Raw genomic sequence first — 20,696 nt, forward strand, 5'->3', positions numbered from 1 at the left:
CCCCAACACCCCAAACTTAACATGTCTAGAACAGAATCCCTTATGTTTTCCCCAGAACCCTGTCTTTTCAGTCACTGTAGACAGCACCATAATCCTCCCTCTCTTGCAAGCTTATAACCTTGGCATTACCATTGATTCATCCCTCTCATTCAACCCTCATATTTGGTCTGTCACCAAAACCTGTCTGTCTCTTGAATCCACCCCTTTCTCTCCATTCAAGCCGCTACCTCACTGATCCAAGCACCTATCCTATGTCACCTTGACTACTGCATCAGCCTCCTTGCTGTTCCTCTGTTCCCTGCCTCCCTCCTTCTCCAGTCCACTCTATTGCCTGCATCATTTTCTTAAAAACTGTTCAGGCCATGTCTCCCAAGTCCTCTAAAATGCCAGTGGTTGACCATCCATCTCTGCATCAGTCAGTCATATTTATTGAGCACTTACTGTGTGTAGAATACCATGCTAAACACTTGGAAAAATGCAATTCAACGGAGTTGGTTGACGCATACCCTGCGCACCAGGAGTTCCAGTCTAGAGGGAGAGCTTACACAAACTCCTCACCAACACCTTGGTCATTCAATCAGCTCTTCCCTTCTTACTTCACTAATATACTATTCAACCCAGCCCCCACACTTGGCTCCTCTAATTCCAACCTACTCACTGTACCTCACTCTGTAAGTGCTCAGTAAATACCACTGAATGTTTGATGTCCACAGCCTTCTCCCCAGCCCTGTAGTCTCTCTCTCCCTACCTAATCGATGAGGGCAGAGATGGCTGGCAAAACCATCTAATCCCTTGGGTTTAGCTTTTACCCAGGGAGTGGGCAAGTCCCAGAAACCTCCATAACCATCATGGTAAACCTGTCTCTGCAAGGTTTCTCAAACTCAGTTACTCCCTACCTCCCCTCTCTCGGGATCCCCACATGAATGCCAATCAATTAAGCAGTCAGTCGTATTTATTGAGCACTTACTGTGTGCAGAACACTATACTCAGCACTTGGGAGAGTACAACAGATACATTCCCTGCCTACAATGGGCTTACAGTCCAGTGATATTCATTGAATGCTTACTGTATGCAGAGCTCTGAACTTAACCCTTGGGAAAATATACTATAGCAGAGTTGGAAGACATAATCCCTGCCCACAGGGAGCTCACAATCTACTGAGGGAGGTGGACCTTAAAATAGATTAGTGATTGGAGAGTTAGTAAGGTATAATAATATTTAAATAAGTTCTGTGGGTTTGGGGTGAGTATCAAAGTGCTTATGGAACTACACAGTCAAGTGCATGGTTGACACAGAGGGGAGGATAGATAGGAGAAATTAAGTGCGTAGTCAGGGAAGGCCTCTAAGAGGGGTTGTGATTTTAGGAGAGATTTGAAGGTGAGGAGAGTGGTGGATTGCCAGATAGGAAGGGGAAGGGATTCAAGGTCCAAGGGAGGATGTAGGCCAAGGGATCAGTGGCTGGATAGATGAGATCAAGGAACGTTCATTCAATCGTATTTATTGAGCGCTTACTGTGTGCAGAGCCCAGAGACTAGGTTGATGTTAGAGGAGTAGACTGTGCCAGTTGTGTTGCAGTAGGAAATCAGCGAGGTAAAGTACGAGGGGGAAAGCACAGGCCTGGGAGTCAGAAGGACCTGGGTTCTAATCCTGGCTTCTGCCACTCATCTCCTGTGTGACCTTGGCAACGCACGTAACTTCTCTGTGCCTCAGTTACTTCATCCGTAAAGTGGGGATTAAGACTGTGAGCCCTATGTAGAGCAATTACTGTGTCCAATCTGATTATTTTGTATCTACCCGATCGCTTAACACAGTACTGGCACATCGTAAGCTGATGCTGAGGTGTTTTTGTTTGATATGAAGGCGGATGGGTAACCCCTGGGAGGGTTTTGAGGAGTGAGGAGTTATGAACTGAATGTTTTTTTTGAAAAACGATCCTTGAAACTGTGGGAAAGGAGGCTCAAAGAGAGTTGTGGCCCTCCAGTCAAAATCTGCTCCCCTTCAGACCAAGCAGAGCTCCCCAAAGTCCTTGCAGGCCCCCATCCTCCCACCTCCATCATCCCTCTTCCCTCCTCCCACGCACACTCCCCGGCCTCCTCCCTCTCAGCAGAGTAATATCTGCCAATACAAAGCCATACATCTTGGTGTGTGACAAATCACTTTTTAATTGCCTCAAGGAAGAAATCCATTAGTCTTTCCTGTACGTGAGAATAATCATAATATTCTGCAAAACATGAGCTGGGTGGATTCCGAGGCTGAGAGCCCTGGTGCTATTTTTAGACTGCACCAGTGTCCAGCTCAGAGCATTCCTTTTCGATGGGTAGGAATTGGATCATCCCAGACATCCCCAAGTTCTGCCAGCCTGGGTTGGAAAGGAGCCAAGGGCCACAGGCAGGGGAGCACAGCCTTAAAATGGCATTTTAATTGTGCCGATGAATTTGTGTCACGTTTCTAGCAAAATCCATTTCCTCTCAAACAAGTTCCAGTCATCACCCTTCTAACCAGCTGAACAGATCTGAAGCTTGGACTCCCCTGGATGCCTGCCTGCTCCCTCACTACTGCTCGCCTTCCTGCCCCTTTGGTAGGAAATCCCTCAGCTCTTCTCACTGGTAATTTACCGACCTCCATCTTCATTTAAGCCTCGTGTCTGTGGCAGAGAGCTTCAGAGCTGTCTCTCCCCCTAAATGTCAGCAGCTGCCTGTGGTAATGACAGCTGATGGTCACTGCAGATGGGATCTGGAAATTCTCTGTCATGAGCTGTGCTTTGTATCCCAAATCAAAGAAACCTGGCTAATGGTGAAACCCAGTCCACTAGAGGGGCTTTCGGGGGTGAGTTTTGACATCACTTGCCTATCCAACAATGGTTACAGGTACTCTAAAATGCTGAATAAGAAGGAGAAGAATATTAAAGTTCCAGGGACTGTCAGAGGTGTGTAACTTGGGAGTTTATTCTCCCAGAGGTTGATATATCGTTTTTCACAGATTTTTTGTAAATTAAGACCAAAATCCTTTTCCCTGCTTGAGAATCACTTCGATTTGAACCACTTCTCTACTAAACCAAAGTCCGCAGTGATTTATCACTAAACTAAACCTTCAAACCAACAGCCACCTGTAGCACTTAATGATGTGGGCAGTTGTATTTGTTAAGCACTTTATATGTGCTAAGCACTGTGCTAAGTGCTGGGGTAGATACCGGTTGGACACAGTCTTTGTCCAGCTCAGGCTCACAGTCTATATGGAAGGGAGAATAGATAGTTAATCCCCCTTTTGCAGATGAGGAAACTGAGCATCAGAGAGGTCCCACAGCCCCCAGGTCATACAGCAGGCATTAGAACCTGGGATTCCTGACTCCCAATCTAGTGCTCTCTTCACTAGGTCACACTGCTTCTACACTTAATAATGATAATAATAATAATCATAGTATTTGTTAAGCATTTACTATGTGCCAGGCACTGTTCTAAGTGCTGGGTTAAATACAAGGTAATCATTCATTCAGTCAGTCAGTCATATTTATTGAGCGCTTACTGTTTGCAGAGCACTGTACTAAGTGCTTGGGAAGGGGAAGTTGGCAACATATAGAGACTGTCCCTACCCAACAACGGGCTCACAGTCTATATAGTCCCTGTCCCACACAGGGCTCACAGTCTTAATCCCCATTTTACAGATGAGGGAACTGAGGCACAGAGAATATCAATGATGGTATTTGTTAAGCGCTTACCATGTGCCAAGTGCTGAATTAAGCGCTGGGGTAGATACCAGGTAATCAGGTTGTCCCACTTGGGACTCACAGTCTTAATCCACATTTTGCAGATGAGGTAACTGGGGCACAGAGAAGTGGTGAAGTGACTTGTCCAAAGTCACACAGAAGACAAGTAGCAGAGCTGGGATTAGAACCCAGGTCCTTCTGACTCCCAGAACTGTGTTCTATTCACTAGGCTCCTCTGCTTCACTACATTAGAAAAGGTGCAGGCTAGTTCTGAGATGCCCATCCTTACACCTTCCACAGTACCTTTGAGGAGTTGGAGGGAAGAGAGTGGTAAGGGATGATGGCTCCAAACTCCCAGGGCCTACCCTCTCCCCAACCAGCACCCACACAGATGCACCCAAAGGAAAATTTGGAAGCGGAAGCAGAGATCTTGATTATCTGAAGATTCGAGAAGGACTTCACTAACAAATCCATATAGTGCTTTCCCAATTGCAAGCATCCAACCCTTCACAATCAAGAGCCCTTAGACTGCTAGAATGCAGATTTCTATTTCTGGAGTCCAAATCCAAGCTCAAAATTAACATCCTGGAAGAGGTGGGAGGTGGTGGAATGGGGAAGTTAATGGGTTTTCATAATCTACAAGAGCTAAATCACACTGCCTGTACAGTTCAATGTCTTTTAAGTAGTGATAGTCTACCTTCAGTAGAAAGGGCACAGCTCTGAGAATCAGGAGACCCACAATTTAGTCCCAGCTGTACAAGGAGATGAATTCCTGCTCTCAAGCTGTTGTGCAAAATGGACAAGCCTAGTAAGAATCCTAAAAATTAGGGTGCTAACATGGGCAGCAGAGACTAGAGTGGCTACCAAGGCAACCACCTCCTGGGTCATGGCTTCATGGCACAGTGTCAGCATGCTGAGAAGCAGCATGGCTCAGTGGAAAGAGCATGGGCTTTGGAATCAGAGGTCATGGGTTCAAATCCCGGCTCCACCAATTGTCAGCTGTGTGACAACTTCTCTGGGCCTCAGTTATCTCATCTGTAAAATGGGGATTAAGACTGTGAGCCCTCTGTAGGACAACCTGATCTCCTTGTAACCTCCCCCAGCGCTTAGAACAGTGCTTTGCACATAGTAAGCACTTAATAAATGCTATCATCATCATCATCACTGTGCTGAAGTCACTTTAATCATAAATGGGTCCTACATATCATCATTCTCATCTATGGTATTTTTTGAATGCTTACTGTGTGCAGAGCACTGAACTAGGCACTTCAGAGAGTCGACAGACATGATCCCTTCCCACAACGAACTTAAGGTCTAAAGAAATCTTTGCAAGAACTAATTCGCTGAACTTTACACCACAGCAGGAGCGTGACTGAGTGAGAGAGTGAGGGGCCCCTCCCCAAACCACTAGCCAGTCAGTCAGTCAGTCGTATTTACTGAGCACTTACTCTGTGCAGAGCACTGTACTAAGTGGTTGGGGGAGTATAGTATAACAGACATATTCACTGCTCACAATGAGCTTACAGTCTAGACAGGCAAACAGACATTAATGACTTAGTGGAAAGACCACGGCTTGGGAGTTATAGGTCATGGGGTCTAATCCCGGCTCCACCACTTATCAGATGTGTGACTCTGGGCAAGTCACTTAACTTCTCTGTGCCTCATTTACCTCATCTATAAAATGGGGATTAAGACTGTGAGCCCCATGTGGGACAACCTGATTACCTTCTATCTACCCCAGTGCTTAGAACAGTGCTTGGCACATAGTAAGCGCTTAACAAACACCATCATCATTATTAGTAGTAGTAGTATGAAAAAATAGAGTACAGATATGTATGTAAGTGCTGTGAGGCTGGAAGGGGGAGGAAGTCAGGGCAACACAGAAGGGAGTGGAAGAAAAGGTAAAGGGGGCTTATTCAGGGGAGACCTCTTGGAGGAGATGCGCCTTCAAAGAAGGCTTTGAAGGGAGGGAGAGTAATTGCCTGTCGGATGTGAGGAGGGACTAGAACTATAAGCATGTCCTTAGTGCAGATTCTCTGTCCTGAAGTCTCAGAACTGAGAGTCATCTGTTGTTCTCGATGGACGACTCCACCTCCATCATCAGTCCCCGTCGCATAGCCTAAGCCTTGCCAAGAAGCCTGGGGAAACCAGAGTTTGTCATCTTAGCCTTGTGGGGAATCGAGGTGTCTTGTTCACTGGAAAGGGAGAGGGTCTGCATGGATTCTGGAAAGAGAATGTTCTCTTTGCATTCACGTGCCAATCATTTTTCTAAAGAGATGCACGTTGTTGCCACTGTCGACTGATTTTGACATCCAAATTTATGGAAAACACGGCCTGCTTAAAGAAATTATACTAATGTAAACAATTTTGATGAAGTTTAATTGTCCAGATTTCAGTAAGCTGTCCCCAGATCACCAACCAACCTGTGAATAGCAACGCATCTCTGGTCACAGGGCTTTCTTGTTTATGGGACCGATAAATGAATTCACATTTGCAAGTTAGATAAATCCTTTGAATGTATTATTGATGCAAACAAATGAGGTTTGGGCTCTAGACAATACCTAATGAAGCTGAGTCGGCAGAGGCCGTCCCCGCTGAAGGTGCCAGGTTTCAGTGCCGAAAGATTGATGCCAGTTTCATCCCTTAATTACCCAATGACTTACACTCTTTTTATACTTAACTTGCCTAGGCACAAGGCTAACGATGCCACAATAAGTAATTAATTATTGGAGACCCCCTGACAGCTATTTTCAAAGATCCTGTTATGCTGATAAAGGGAGGTTGCTGCGTCTGCACTGAGATTTTAGTTTCTCACATTGACTTGGACTTGAGGTTTTTTTCCTGCTTCTGTTTTTATGAAGAGAAACTTTCCAGCCTGGTGATCATTTCTGAATGTGAAATGTGGGTTTTACTGCTTTGGATTTCACCTGGTGCTAATAACCTTAATGGCAAATCCTTTATTTATAGACTTTGGCTTCGAGAACCTCCATGTGGTATTAAATGAAATGCTGATTCAGGGGGTGGGAGAACGACTTAGGAAGATGGTGTCGATGGCTCAGAATCGTGGGGGGTGGTGAGAGGAAAGAAGGGAGAGCACTGGGGGTGAATGTCCGAGATGGGGAACGCTGATCAAATTCCGCCTTCCTCGCCGGCCCCCAGGATGTTTTCTGGATGCACATGGCTCCCCCCATCCTGCCTTCCTCCTCTCTCCCTCCCCCTCTATTGCCAAAACACCCCAGGTGGAGATGGTCTCAGGACTGAGATGACCAGTGGCTAGCTAATTGGGCCGAAGCTTCTCACTGCCCTCCAGGGAGAATTTCCACACCGCCATAATGTGCATAGAGAAAATAAAATATGTACCTCAGTCTAACACCTGCTGCAGTTATAAAATGTATGCAAGAAACGCAATTTGATTAACCCAACTGGGACCTCCAAGCTTGGAAGAGTTATCCACCAATTAAAGCCCGGGTCTCCTCAGCCCCACAGGTTGGAAATACGGTATTATCACACAGGCAGACCCATAGATTGGGCCTTCCCAGTGCCATAGTCAGGGCCCTGTGGTTTCCTGAGGTGTGGTGTCTGGGGTCTGGCCTCTTCTTCAATCAATCAATGATACTTACTGAGTGCTTACTGTGTGCAGAGCATTGTACAAAGTTCTTGGGAGAGTACAGTGCAACAGAGTTGGTAGATGCCATCCTGGCCCACAAGGAGCTCTCTGTCAAGACCTTGTCCAGTCCTTGCAGAGCATCGCTTTGTGTTTTCCTCCTTCACAGAGGGGGGAATGGAGAGTCCTGGGGATATCCAAGGCCTCGTTCAAAGAGCATGGCCCTGGGAGTCAGGGGACTTGGGTTTTAACACTTGCTCCACCACTTGCCTGCTTCATGACCTTGGGCAAGTCACTTAGCATCTGTGTGCCTCAGTTTCCTCCTCCATCAAATGGGAATTCAGTACCTATTCCCACTCACCCTTAGACTGGGAATCCCATGTGAGATAGGAACTGTATATGGCTGGATTAACATTTAGCAGCTACCATTATTAATTATTAATTTTAATGTGTCTTTCCCATTCCTCTCCCTTCCTATTCCCCTTAAAATTGCCACCCAAATTCTTGTCAGTTTTGTATGAGCATGAGCGTGGGCCTGGGATTCAGAAGGACCTAGGTTCTAAATCCTGACTCTGCCATTTGTCTGCTGAATGACCTTGGACAAGTAACTTCTCTATCACTCAGTTACCTCATCTATAACATGGGGATCAAGATGGTCAGCCCCACGTGGGACAATGGACTGGGTCCAACCTGATTAGCTGGTATCTACCCCAGCATTTAGAACAGTGGCTGGCACATAGTAAGCACTTAACAAATACCATAAAAAAAGAATAGTGACTCAGTCAATCAGTGGTATTGATTGAGCCTTTCCCGAGGGCAAAGTACCCTCATAAACACTTGGGAGCAGGAACTAAGGTGCTCATCTGCCCTTGTATGCCTTTCTGATCATCACCCAAGATTAGCCCTCTGACTTCCTAACTTTAGCTTCTGAGGGCTTTTGTGCTCTTTTTCTTCCAAGTTTGCATTTGGCTGTCAGGCTGCAGCGTCCTGCTGGAAGGCGAGTCTGTCAAATCTTTTCTTAAATGATAAAATGCTGAGTGGTGATTTCCATGGAGCGATCTTGTTGTCATATGCTGGAATATTTTCCTCTGCAAGACACAGAGGGCAATTTATGGCTACATTGTATGACAATTCCTTGTGCAGGCTGTCCATTTTTATAGAAAGGGCCATGCAAAAATGCACATAACTCAGGATCTGTTTTCTGGAGGAGAAACCAGACTCACACTGCAACTGATGATTCAGAGAATTATATTCCATCAAAGAAAAACTGGAGAAATTTCCCTCCCTCCCTTCCCCTACTGCAAGTTCTATAAATTCTCCCAAGTCTCCTATAATTCCTATCTTCTGGCATCAGGCCTTAGGCAATACTTTCTTTAAAAAGGATCAGAGAGCTATATAAGTACAAATTGGCAGTTATTCCACTATCACACCATATGTGTGTGTGTGTCTTTCGCATTTGAAGAAGACACCACTGACCATGAAATTAGTACACTACTCTCACTAAGTCTCAGACACACAAACACATGCCCACACAGTATATACCATATATACATATACATATATATGTATATATGGTATATATATATACACACATTACTGGATATCTACTGGATTTGCTAGATATACACTATATACAAGTTATGTACTTACATCTCTTGTAAATAAAGAGCAAAGGACTCGGGGTCAGAAGAACTGGGTTCTAGTCCCAGCTCTGCCACTTGTCTGCTATGTGATCTTGGGCAAGTAACTTTGTGCCTCAATTACCTTATCTGTAAAATGGGGATTAAGACTGTGACCCCTATGTGGGATTGGGACTGTGTCCCACATGATTATTTTGTTTCTACCCCAGCACTTAGTACAGTGTCTTGCACATAGTAAAACTAAACAAATACCATTTATAAAAATACACTGTCTACCTTAAATATCTAGATATTTACTACCTACTAGGCATATATCTGCCCTGAGGTTTTAAAGATGATTCTATTATTATACACAAATGTGGCTAGTATTCGACAGATCCCCTTCTGCCTGCTGAAATATATGTACAGCGTGCCAGAAAGGAGCTCATTGTGTATAATCTATTTGGAAATAAGGAGAGACTGATCATACACTTTGGTGTCTTCACCCCTAAAACAACTATCTGACCTAACCAGAGAAGGCATCAAAGAATTTCAGCCCCTTCGACAAGTCACCTTGAGCACAGGTGAGTCCCAGATCTGCTCCTGAGCAGAACTCATGAATTGGTTCCCTGAAGCTGCTCGTTAATGACCCTAGAACGGACTTCCCGATCAGGAGAGCTGAACGAGCAATTATCCTGCAGTGTCCACTCGGCTTTTCCCCCTGCTCACAGCCATTGGGCTAATTTGCTGCCCGGAACTCAGGGTCGCCAAGCCGACCGGGTTTTCTGAGTTTAATCCCTCGCTCCCTACTGTGGGGAGATGCTCGGTGAAGAAGGTGAAGTCGATGCAAGGGAGCATGTGGGATGAGGGGCTGAGTCATACGGGCTCTAGGCGATGCTTTGTTGTTGTTGAGTCAGATGGATTTCATTTGCAGTGTTGTAAGAGGGGCCCATATGTCAGTCAGGAGTCAGCAGAAATGGTCTTTCCCCCTCCCTGTCCCTGTCCCGTATGGGGTTCACAGTCAAGGATGACACGCAAATTCTTGAAGCGTTCCATATTTTTCTATTTATTTATATTAATGATGTGTATATATCTATAATTCTGTTTATTTATATTGATGCTGTTGATGCCTGTTTACTTGTTTTGATGTCTGTCTCCCCCCTTTTAGACTGAGCCCATTGTGGGCAGGGATTGTATCTATTTGTTGCTGATTTGTACTTTCCAAGCGCTTAGTACAGTGCTCTGCACACAGTAAGTGATCAATAAATACGATTGAATGAGTGAATGGATCCCCATTATACAGATAAGGTAACTGAGGAAGTGGAATGGTAAGGGGGAGTCAGGATTAGAACCCACATCCACTGACTCCCAATCCTGAATTCTTAATTTACAAGTTATGTATAGAATATACAGTATATGGTGTATATCTAAGTTGTGTGTCAGTCAGTTGTATTGAATGCTTACTGTGTGCAGAGCTCTGTACTAAACTCCAGTGAGGATACAGTATGACAGTAAATGACGACACATTCCCTGCCCATAATAAGTGTGAGTGTTTGTGGGGTGTGTGTGTGTGAGAAAGCCAGGGGGCCATTTGGGCAGGCATGTTGTCTCCAAAATTCATGGAGTTGATGTGTCTCCTCTTCTGACCATTTTTTTTTTTGTGTGTGTGTGTGGTATTTCTTAAGCATTTACTATGTGCCAGGCACTGTACGAAACACTGGGGTAGATACAAGGTAAGCAGGCTGGACACAGTCCCCGTCCCACAGAAGGCTCACAGTCTTTACCTCCATTTGACAGCTAAGGTAACTGAGGCACAGAGAAGTGAAGTGACTAGCCCAACAGACAAGTGGTAGACCTGGGATTAGAACCCAGGTTCTCCAACTTCCAAGCCTGTACTCTTTCCACTAGGCCATGCGGTTTCCCACAAGCAAAGCAGGCAACCAGAAGCCCTGCTTTTGAATTCAGTGGTGAGCTGGGATTCAGGGAAGCCAACTCTATTCCTTTTTGTGGCTTTGGGCACCCCTGCAGGTGTCAGTAGAGGAGAGGTCAGAGAGCAGCTTGGCTTAGTGGAAAGAGCATTGGCCTGGGGGTCAGAGGACATGGGTTCTAATCCTAGCTTTACCACATGTCCACTGTGTGACCTCGAGCAAGTCACTTAACTTCTCTGTCCTTCAGTTATCTCATCTGTGAAATGGGGATCAAGATTGTGAGCCTCGGGTGGGACAGGGACTGTGTCCAACCTGATTACCTTGTATCTACCCCAGTGCTTAGAACAGTATTTGGCACATAGTAAGTACTGCAGTATTATTATTATTATTACCATCTGCCCTGATTCTGGAAACTCTAGGGAGGACCAGGGTAAGTATTTACATTTTCAAGCTCAAGATTGTGCCCCCTGGCATTGAATCTGGGGGGCTGATAAACAGAGTCCCCGCACAGAGGCTGGCTCCCCGCACAGAGTTGGCCTGGCCCGGTTCGGCCCAGCCCAGCCTGGCCTGAGAGGCAGCATACGGCTTTGCCTTATGCTAATGAGCTTCGTGAAGAAGCTTCAGCAGTTTGAACTTTGGCGCATCCTTAGGAAAATGTTTGCATCCTCCTGAACATCTTCCCCACATCCCCACCCTCCCCAGCTCCCTGTCAAAGACGGATGAGATGCAGACCCCAGTTCTGCTGCAGGGCATCAAGAGGCACCGGTTAGTCCTATTCTTTCGCCTTAAACTTTTCAACCTGTCCTCCTTGATGAATTTTATCACTTAAAATGAATTTAAACACTTTATTCCCAGACAAATAGACACATTCTCCAGCCCTGCGAAAGAAATGAGATTTTAATTTGGATGATTTTATTCAGCAAATGCCCCAAAACCTTGCACTTTTCAAAAGGCAACTGCAGATTTGCTCGAACCCTTTGGGAATAGAAAAAAAATCTTTTTCTTCCTCCCCTCTCTTCAGCTGAAACCAAGAGTGAAAAACCTTATCCCCTCAGAAGAATCGTTTCCTATTTTCCAAAGAAATTCTCTACCCTGTCTGAAAAAAAGTCACGTATTTTAGCTTTGATATAACCATTCTGATTTTTTCCCCTCCCCTACCCTACAGTGGTTTTCTGCTAAATGAATTTATCATGATGAGGTGGTAGTGTTTTATTAAAGAGGCCGATAGCAGAAACGGCAGGTCTCTCCCAGGCTCAAAAATGAAAGGAACCCAGAACCTTGATGTGGCCAGGCCAGGGCATCGGCTTCCTGGAGATTAACACAAGTGTTTCAGTGGTAGGAAAGGGTAGGAGACAAATGGATTGACTGTCTCACTTTAAATTTTTGGACTCCATGAATCTTAGTAGTCCAGAGCTGTCATTATCTGGATAGTTTCAACCCACAAGGATTTTTAGCCTGCATTACCTTTATAGGCCCCATCACATCCTGGACCCACTTTGACTGAAAGGGCCTGGATTTAGGGGAAACAATGTGGCCAAGTGGAAAAACATGGGCCCAGGAGTCAAAGGATCTGGAACCTAATTCCAGCTCTGCTACTTCCCTACTATGTGACTTTGGACAAGTCACTTCAGCATGGCCTAGTGGATAAGAGCATGGACCTGAGAGTTGGAAGAACCTGGGTTCTAATGCCGACTCTGACACTTGACTGCTATGTGACCATGGGCAAGTCACTTAACTTCTCTGTGCCTCAGTTACCTCAACTGTAAAGTGGGGATTAGGACTGTGAGCCCCAATGTAGGGCAAGGACTGTGCCCAACCTAATTAGCTTGCATTGACCCCAGTGCTTAGAATAGTGTGGTTTAGTGGAAAGAACACAGGCTTGGGAGTCAGAGGTCATGGATTCTAATCCTGGCTCCACCATTTGTCAGCTGTGCAACTTTGGGCAAGTCACTCAACTTCTCTGTGCCTCAGTTACCTCATCTGTAAAATGGGGATTAATACTGTGAGCCCCATATGGGACAACCTGATAACCTTGTATCTCCTGCAGTGCTTAGTACAGTGCTTGGCACCTAGTAAGCGCTTAACAAATGTCATTATTATTATTATTATTATCTGGACCTCAGTTTTTTCATCTGTAAAATGGGGTTTCAATACCTCTTCTCCCATTTACTGAAACTGTGAGCCTCTTATGAGGCAGTGACTGTGTCCAACTTGACTATCTTGAACCTACCCCATTGCTTAGTATGGCACTGACACATACTAAGTACTGTACAAGTGCCACAGTTATTATCATTTTGGTGTCTGTGATGTCTCAGAAAGTTTTCCTTTAGTGATCTAGATGATCAAATCTCCTTTCACAACAGTGGGATTTATTAAGTGCACACTGTGTGTTAAACACTGGGGTTAGATTCAGTAGATTCATATCAGACCCAGTCTCCATCATACATGGGGCTCTCAAACTGAGACAGGGAGAGCAAGCATTATTATCCCCAATTTGCAGATGAGAAAACTGAGGCAAAGACTAGTTAAGTGCTTTGCCCATGGTGACCTAGCAGGTAAGTGGTAGGGCTGGGATTAGAACTCAGATCTCTTTACTCCCAGGCACATCCTCTAGGCCCCACTGTCTCCCTCTACTAATTGACAGGTTACCTGGGGAGAGGAGTTGCTTCCAGGCATGAAAGAAGGGTCTTTTGGCTCTTGTATTCCCAAAGGAAGTTCCTGGACATGACTTGTGTTTCTGGTGAGGTCATAAGACAACCCGAGAAGCTGCTAGGCTCTGGCTGGATGGGATGTGGATTTCGGTGCTAAGCACTTGCATGCCGCAGGAAGAGGAGGTCCAAGAGAAAGTGATCATACCACCAGATTGTTGCAGGTTCAAAGTGAAAACTATTGAGCCTGATTCTGACCCTTGCCTCAGCAGTGAAAAAAGCTGTTTCAAGAGACCCTCCATTTACATAAATGTGGAACGTAGGCAGTGTGCCCTCTTCCTACAGTCAATCCAAAGGACATACTCAACCTGTCTGTGTGAGGGAGTGTTTAGGATTTCACGAGCATCGATCTGAAAATTAAAGTAAGAGCCTCTTCCTGTTACAGGGTACCCTTCTGGAATGCAAATCTTAGCAAGATCAGTGAATCAATGGAGGTTTTGTGGTATTGGAAGTTTCAGTGAGCTAAAAAATGAAAGAAGCACTGAATTCTAAGTTTCTTGTGGGCAGGGATTGGATTGGATTGTACTCACCCAAGTGCTCTGCAGCCAGGAAGCATACAATAAATATCAGTGACTGTTTGAATGAGCAGTTCCACCTCTCCTTTAAGCTGAGATTAGATCCCAGGAGCTGTGCTTGCCCGCCTCATGTTTTAGGTCCACGCCGCTGTACTCTCTGGGTCACAAAGTACAGTGTTGGTGATTTGATCAGGGCAGCAGTAAGGGAGGCTTGAGCTATCTTAGAGGTAGCTATAGAGAAGTAACATGGACTAGTGAATAGAGCCCGGGCCTGGGTGTCAGAAGGACCTGGGTTCCAATCCCAGCTCTATGACTTGTCTGCTGTGTGTCCTTAGGCAAGTCTCTTACCTTCTCTGTGCCTCAGTTACCTCATCTGTAAAATGGGGATATAGAATGTGAGCTCCATATGGCACATTGTGGGCAGGAAATGTGTCAGTTTATTATGATATTGTACTCTTCCATGTGCTTTGCACACAGTAAGTGCTCAATGAATACGATTGAATGAATGAATGTGGAACAGGGACTGTGTCCAACTTCATTAGCCTGTAACTACCCCAGCGCTTCATACAAGTGCCTGGCACATAATAAGGGTTTAACAAGTACCATGAAAAAAAAAATCTCATAGTAATGGTAAATCCATGCCCCAGTCAATGGATTCCTCTCTGGTTCCAGATCTCCTCAGCACCAATTTGAGTATACAGAGTTAACAGTGGGCTATCCATACTGAGCTGGTGACAACCAGTGGGTCAGTTGTAAATGAACAATGCAGTGGGTTAGCGGCTTCCAAGGGATAGTTATAAAGTCCAGGAAGGTCAAGAAAACTATCGGTAAGACCTAGACTCAAGTGGAAGCATAGCGACTTGATTAATTGAAGAGATCACAGAGGCTTTGACCTACCTCTCTGAAGTTTAATGAATTAGTTGATTAGTTGCATGAAGTTGTTTTTCCACTGAAAGGAAGAAGGTCATTGGTCTTGCAGAAACCAGCAGGCCTCCGTGAGCAGCGTAGATTCAACCTCTACAAAGCATGTTTTGGAATGATCTTCCTTTGAAATCTGGGGCGGAAGAGGCCCCGGGACCTGGGTCAAATCAAAGTACAGGAATCAGCGCCGGAGCCCTCAAAGGGACATGGCCGTCTGTGCTCAAAAATTCCGATTTACTCCTTCCTTTGGTTTCTGTATCTGGCTACTAGGGAAGTGCTCCCACCCAGGGACAGCCCCCCTGCAGGTAGCTGTAGAAGCAGTGTAGTCTAGTGGGTAGAACATTGGCCTGGGAGTCCAAAGGTTCTAAACCCATCTCCAGCACTTGTCTGCAGTGTGATCTTGGGCAAGTCACTTCACTTCTCTATGCCGCAGTTACCTCATCTGTAAAATGAGGGTCGAGATTAGGAGCCCCATGTGGACAGGGACCGTGTCCAACCTGATAATCTTGTATCTACCCCAGTGCTTAGTACAGTGCCTAGTATATGGTAAGCGCTTAACCAATACCATGATTATTATTGTTATTATTATCTCTCTGGCCACTCTCTGGCCAAATGAAGTGATCCATCTGGGGCCACCTGATCAGTAACCATCTTTCCTTTAAGGGAGAAATCACAACCCTTGTCATAATTATTGATGAGGACTGGGAATGTGCTGAGTTGGAGGATGGGAGAAGGGTGGATATTTGGGCCACAGGACTGGATCTAGTCAATAAAGCAAATTGGTTTAAGTGAGAATAGAGCAGTGTTCGCAAGTGTGTTAGAAGAATAAAGTAATTGCAGTCTGAGGTGAACGGAATATAAATCCCCTTTTGCTAGGAATTATTACAATGGGTTATTGATTACTCTGAACCTGCCATTGCTTTTTAAGTGATATTTTATTAATGGGTAATATGTTTAACAAATATTTTCCACTTTGCACACCAATGAAATCCATAGAGGGGGACTATATACACATTGTTACCACATCTCTCCATGCGTCCAGCCCCTCGTCTCTCAAGTCCCGGTGGTTGTTTGCTGTAATCGGTTCTCCAATGAGTTCTGCTTGTCTAAGAAATTCTCCCAATCCCTCATGAAGTGGTCAATAAAATAACTAAATTCCCTGGTCCTGAATGGTCTACTGCAGCAGCAGTACAACCATAAAATCATCAGCATCATTCTCATCAGCAGAAATAACTAGTATTATTTTGTGTCGTCCTGAACACGTGCCTCTCCGCTCCAGTGGATGTTTCATAAATCAGTCCAAAAGGTCACCCAAGACCTTCCTAATTCTTTCACTTTCCTCACCCTCTTCCCATCAGGCTACTGATTCTCTTATCTCCAGATCAGCTTCCGCACCATCCAAAGGGACTTGCATTGGGTCCCTTTACTCTATGATCCTTGCCAATGGATCATAGTTAAAGTGAGAAGTGGGATCAATACACGTCTTGTGGAGGTTAGACCACAGAAAGTTCCTGCTGCTTGGGGAAATTCACAGGGCTTCTTTTTCTATGCCAGATGGTGGAAATGACATCCGGATGTGTTAAATATGTGCTTCTCTACTTGTGAGCACTGGGTCAGTGCTGCCTGATATCCGTCCACACCTTGGCAAATCTCCACATGTGTACTTGCTTGTCAGGATCCATGCCCTCTAGCCCACTAGGCAAAGACTGAATAGGCCCTGGTCTCGCCTCTCAGGCATGCTTATTATTATTAGTGATAATAATAATAATAGTTAACTAAATTAATCATAACGAAGGGGATGAGATCTTGGTTGGCTATGGTGCTTAAATGTTTCTGAAGCACGCTCACATCATTTAGCTCATTTTGTCCTTGCAACATGTGTGGTGAAGAAAGGCACTGGAGAAAACCAAAGCCCAGGTTAAGTGATTTGCCCACTAATAATAATAATAATAATAAATGGTATTTATTAAGTGCTTACTACGTGCCAAGCACTGTTCTAAGCCCTGGGGTAGATACAAGGTAATCAGATTGGACACGATCCCTGCCCCACATAGGGTTTACAATCTTAATCCCCATTTTTCAGGTGATGGAATTGAGGCACAGATAATAATAATAATGATGCTATTTGTTAAGCGCTTACTATGTGCCAAGTACTATTCTACGTTCAGGGGTAGATACAAGGTAATCAGGTAGTCCCATGCGGGGCTCACAGTCTTAAACCCCATTTTACAGATGAGGTAGCTGAGGCACAGAGAATTTAAGTGACTTGCCCCAAGTTACACAGCTGACAAGTGGTGGAGCTGGGATTAGAACCCATGACCTCTGACTCCCAAGCCCGTACTCTTTTCACTAAGCCACTAGAACCCAATTTTCAGTGGGGGAAAGTCACCTGTCCTGGAAGCACTGCAATACCAGGCTGACACATGGAGGGGACTGAGCAAGCTCCCAACCCACCTCCCTACTCCAAAAAGGCGATTAATACAGCATCCTCACATCGAGGACATATCAGATATTAAACTGATAAGAACAGATACTACACTTGATCTTAGCCAAAAGGCCAAGATAAGTGAAGTGACTTGCCCAAGATCACACAGCAGATATATGGCACAGCCGGGATTAGGTCCTTCTGTGTCCCAGGCCCGTGCTCTTTCCACTAGGCCATGCTGCTTTTATTCTTCAGTCTGTCACATGACATATGGTTCACTGTCACAAGGCAGACCAGGGCTAAAATTGGGACTGGAACTCAGGGGTGCTGTCTAGCAGTTACCTGTGGTATGTATTAGGTTTGGTGTTAAGCATTTTGCTCAGTACTGGGGTAGAATAATAGAATCAGATCAGAACCAGTCCTTGTTCCACAAGGGGCTCACAATTTAAGAAGTTGGAAGAATAGGGATCTTTTACCAATTCTACAAATGAGGAGGCTGAGGCCCAGAGAGGTTTAATGACTTGCCCAAAGTCATACAGCAACCAGTAGCACAGTGGGGCAAGTCAGGTCTCCTGACTTCTAGCCCCGTATATATTTATTACTCTATTTATTTATTTATCTTACTTGTACATATCTATTCTATTTATTTTATTTTGTTAGTATGTTTGGTTTTGTTCTCTGTCTCCCCTTCTAGACTGTGAGCCCGCTGTTGGGTAGGGACTGTCTCTATGTGTTGCCGACTTGTACTTCCCAAGCGCTTAGTACAGTGGTCTGCACACAGTAAGCGCTCAATAAATACGATTGATTGATTGATTTCATTGTCCGCATTATTTTCAGTACCAGTGGTATTTGATGATCACCATATTGAATGCCAAGCACTGAACTGAGAACTTGGGAGAAAATAATAATAATAATAATAATGATAATAATAATAATAATAATAATAATAGTATTTGTCATGAGCTTACTGTGTGCCAGGCACTGTACTAAGTGCCGGGGTGGATACAAGCAAATTCATTCATTCACTTGTATTTATTGAGCACTTACTGTGTGCAGAACACTGTACTAAGCTCTTGGAAAGTACAATTCGGCCACAGATAGAGACAATCCCTACCCAACAACAGGCTCACAGTCTAGAAGGGGGATACAGACAACAAAACAAAACAAGTAGATAGACAAGCAAATCAAATCAAGCAAATCAAAGCAAACCAAGTTGGACACAGTCCCTGTTCCACATGAGGCTCACATTCTCAATCCCCATTTTACAGATGAGGTAACTGAGGCACAGAGAAGTGAAGTGACTTGCCCAAGATAACAGAACAGACAAGTGGTGGAGCTAGTCATATAACCCAGGACCTTCTGACTCCCAGGCTTGTGCTCTATAATAATAATAATAATAATAATGGTATTTGTTAAGCGCTTACTATGTGTGAAGCACTGTTCTCTATCCACTATGCCATGTTGCTTCTGACACATGATGCCTGCCCTAAAGGAGTTTACCATCTAAGGGGAAAGATAGATAAAAATTGTTTATAAAGGGGGAGAGCTGTGAGAAGTACAAGGAGATAACAGGAAGTGGAACAGATATATTGGGAGGAAATAGCTGAATAAATCATTGCCAATGTACATAAGTGCTAAAGAAAAAAAATCAAGGTAAAAAGGTGCTAAAGATCGGTGTTGCAGCTCCCAGAGGAGCTGGCATGGACGGGGGAAGGGTATTGTGGTTCTCAGGGCTCAGGGGAGGGAAATCTCTCTGCAGGGAAGTCTCTCTGCAGGCTAGAAATAGGAGAACTGGCCAAGCAGTTCTTCCTTTGAGAGTCCAGAGAATGGCATGTAATTAGGTGTATGCAAAACAGTGCCGAATGCAATTAGCATTTTGGGGCTAGCTAATTATGCTTTTTGCTGTGCCTCCAAAATAAGTTTCCATGTATAGTTCACTCCAGATTGAAGAATGGGAAAAAAAAAAAAACACTTCTTGGACTAAACGAAGTCCTCAGGGGTTCCGGCAACCCCCCAGTTCCTTTTAATGAATTCTTGTCAAATTACCAATCAGAATAAATGCAAGTGCTGTCTGAGCCTGAATATTTCATTTAAAGGTCTCCAGGAAAGAGTAGGATTGATGTGGAAATGTCAATTGTGATTTAAACACTTAAATGGTGAAAAACATCAAGGTATAATTAGTAATGGGCAATATCTTAATGTGTTCTTTTCCTCCTGATCAGTCCTGCTGGTACTTCCTCATCCAGCTCTGGCCCCAGCTGAGTGGGGGTGCTTATCCAGTTCTCAAATGAAAATCCGGGGGCAAGGGCGGGACAAGCCAGGAACAGGAAAGACCAGGAGCAGGGACAAGCCAGGCCAGTTCAGGGGCAGAGGCAAGGACAGGCTAAAGGTAGGGGCAAGGATGGGTTAGGCCAGGATCAGGGACATGACCAGGGCAAGGAGGAGGAACAGACCATTTTAAGTTGTGGTAGACCCCAAAATCAAAGAGTTCCCCCTCCTTCACCTCTCCTAAGAGGGCATGTGAGCCTGTTGTTGGGTAGGGATTGTCTTATTCTGTTGCCTAATTGTACTTTCCAAGCGCTTAGTACAGTGCTCTGCACACAGTAAGCGCTCAATAAATATGATTGATTGAATGAATGTGCCCACCTTTCCATCTCTGGCTGTGTTGGTGCTGGTTTGGGACAGGATTTGGGTCATGAAGGGAAGATGGAGTCAGTCTCAGTGGACGCCTCGATGGGCAGTCTGGGTCTGGTGGTAGTAAAAACCCTGCTGACAGCTGCTGAACTCGCCTAACAATCCCAGTATGCTCAAAAAGTAAAGCAGCACTCCCCATCGTGCCCCCACAACCACCACCGGCAGAATGAGAACATTAAATCCATCAATCAATAGATGGTATGTATTGTGTGCTTACTGAGTACGTTACAGATTACTAAGTGCTTGGAAAACAATAATGCGGCAGAGTTGGTACACACAATCCCTGCCCACAAAGAGCTTACATTCTAGAGGGGAAGACAGATATTAAAATAAATTACTGATAGGAGAATGGGAGCACTTCTGGGAAAGAGGATAGATAGATAGATAGATAGATAAAGTAAGAGAATATGTATGTAAAGCAGGGCTGGCAGTGGGAGGTGAATATCAAATGTGTAAGGGGTACAGACCTGAGTGCATGGACACTCAATAAATACAATTGATTGATAGGCAATACAGACACAAGTGTGAATAGGGGAAATAGGGGTCAGCCAGGGAAGGCTTCATGGAGGAGGTGCAATT

The 20,696-nt window shown here is 44.8% G+C and overlaps 1 protein-coding gene and 1 non-coding gene across 6 annotated transcripts in view; one reads left to right on the forward strand and one right to left on the reverse strand.

Moving 5' to 3' along the window:
• CAMTA1 (calmodulin binding transcription activator 1) overlaps positions 1–20,696 on the forward strand; it is an 868,926-nt gene that overhangs the window by 515,578 nt on the left and 332,652 nt on the right. The window lies entirely within an intron of this gene.
• On the reverse strand, positions 17,377–17,568 carry LOC119929051. Its single transcript, XR_005451196.1, has one exon. It is a non-coding gene; the product is annotated as a U2 spliceosomal RNA (small nuclear RNA).

The sequence above is a fragment of the Tachyglossus aculeatus genome, chromosome 5 (assembly GCF_015852505.1).
Source record: "Tachyglossus aculeatus isolate mTacAcu1 chromosome 5, mTacAcu1.pri, whole genome shotgun sequence".
In the NCBI taxonomy this organism is placed as follows: domain Eukaryota; kingdom Metazoa; phylum Chordata; class Mammalia; order Monotremata; family Tachyglossidae; genus Tachyglossus; species Tachyglossus aculeatus.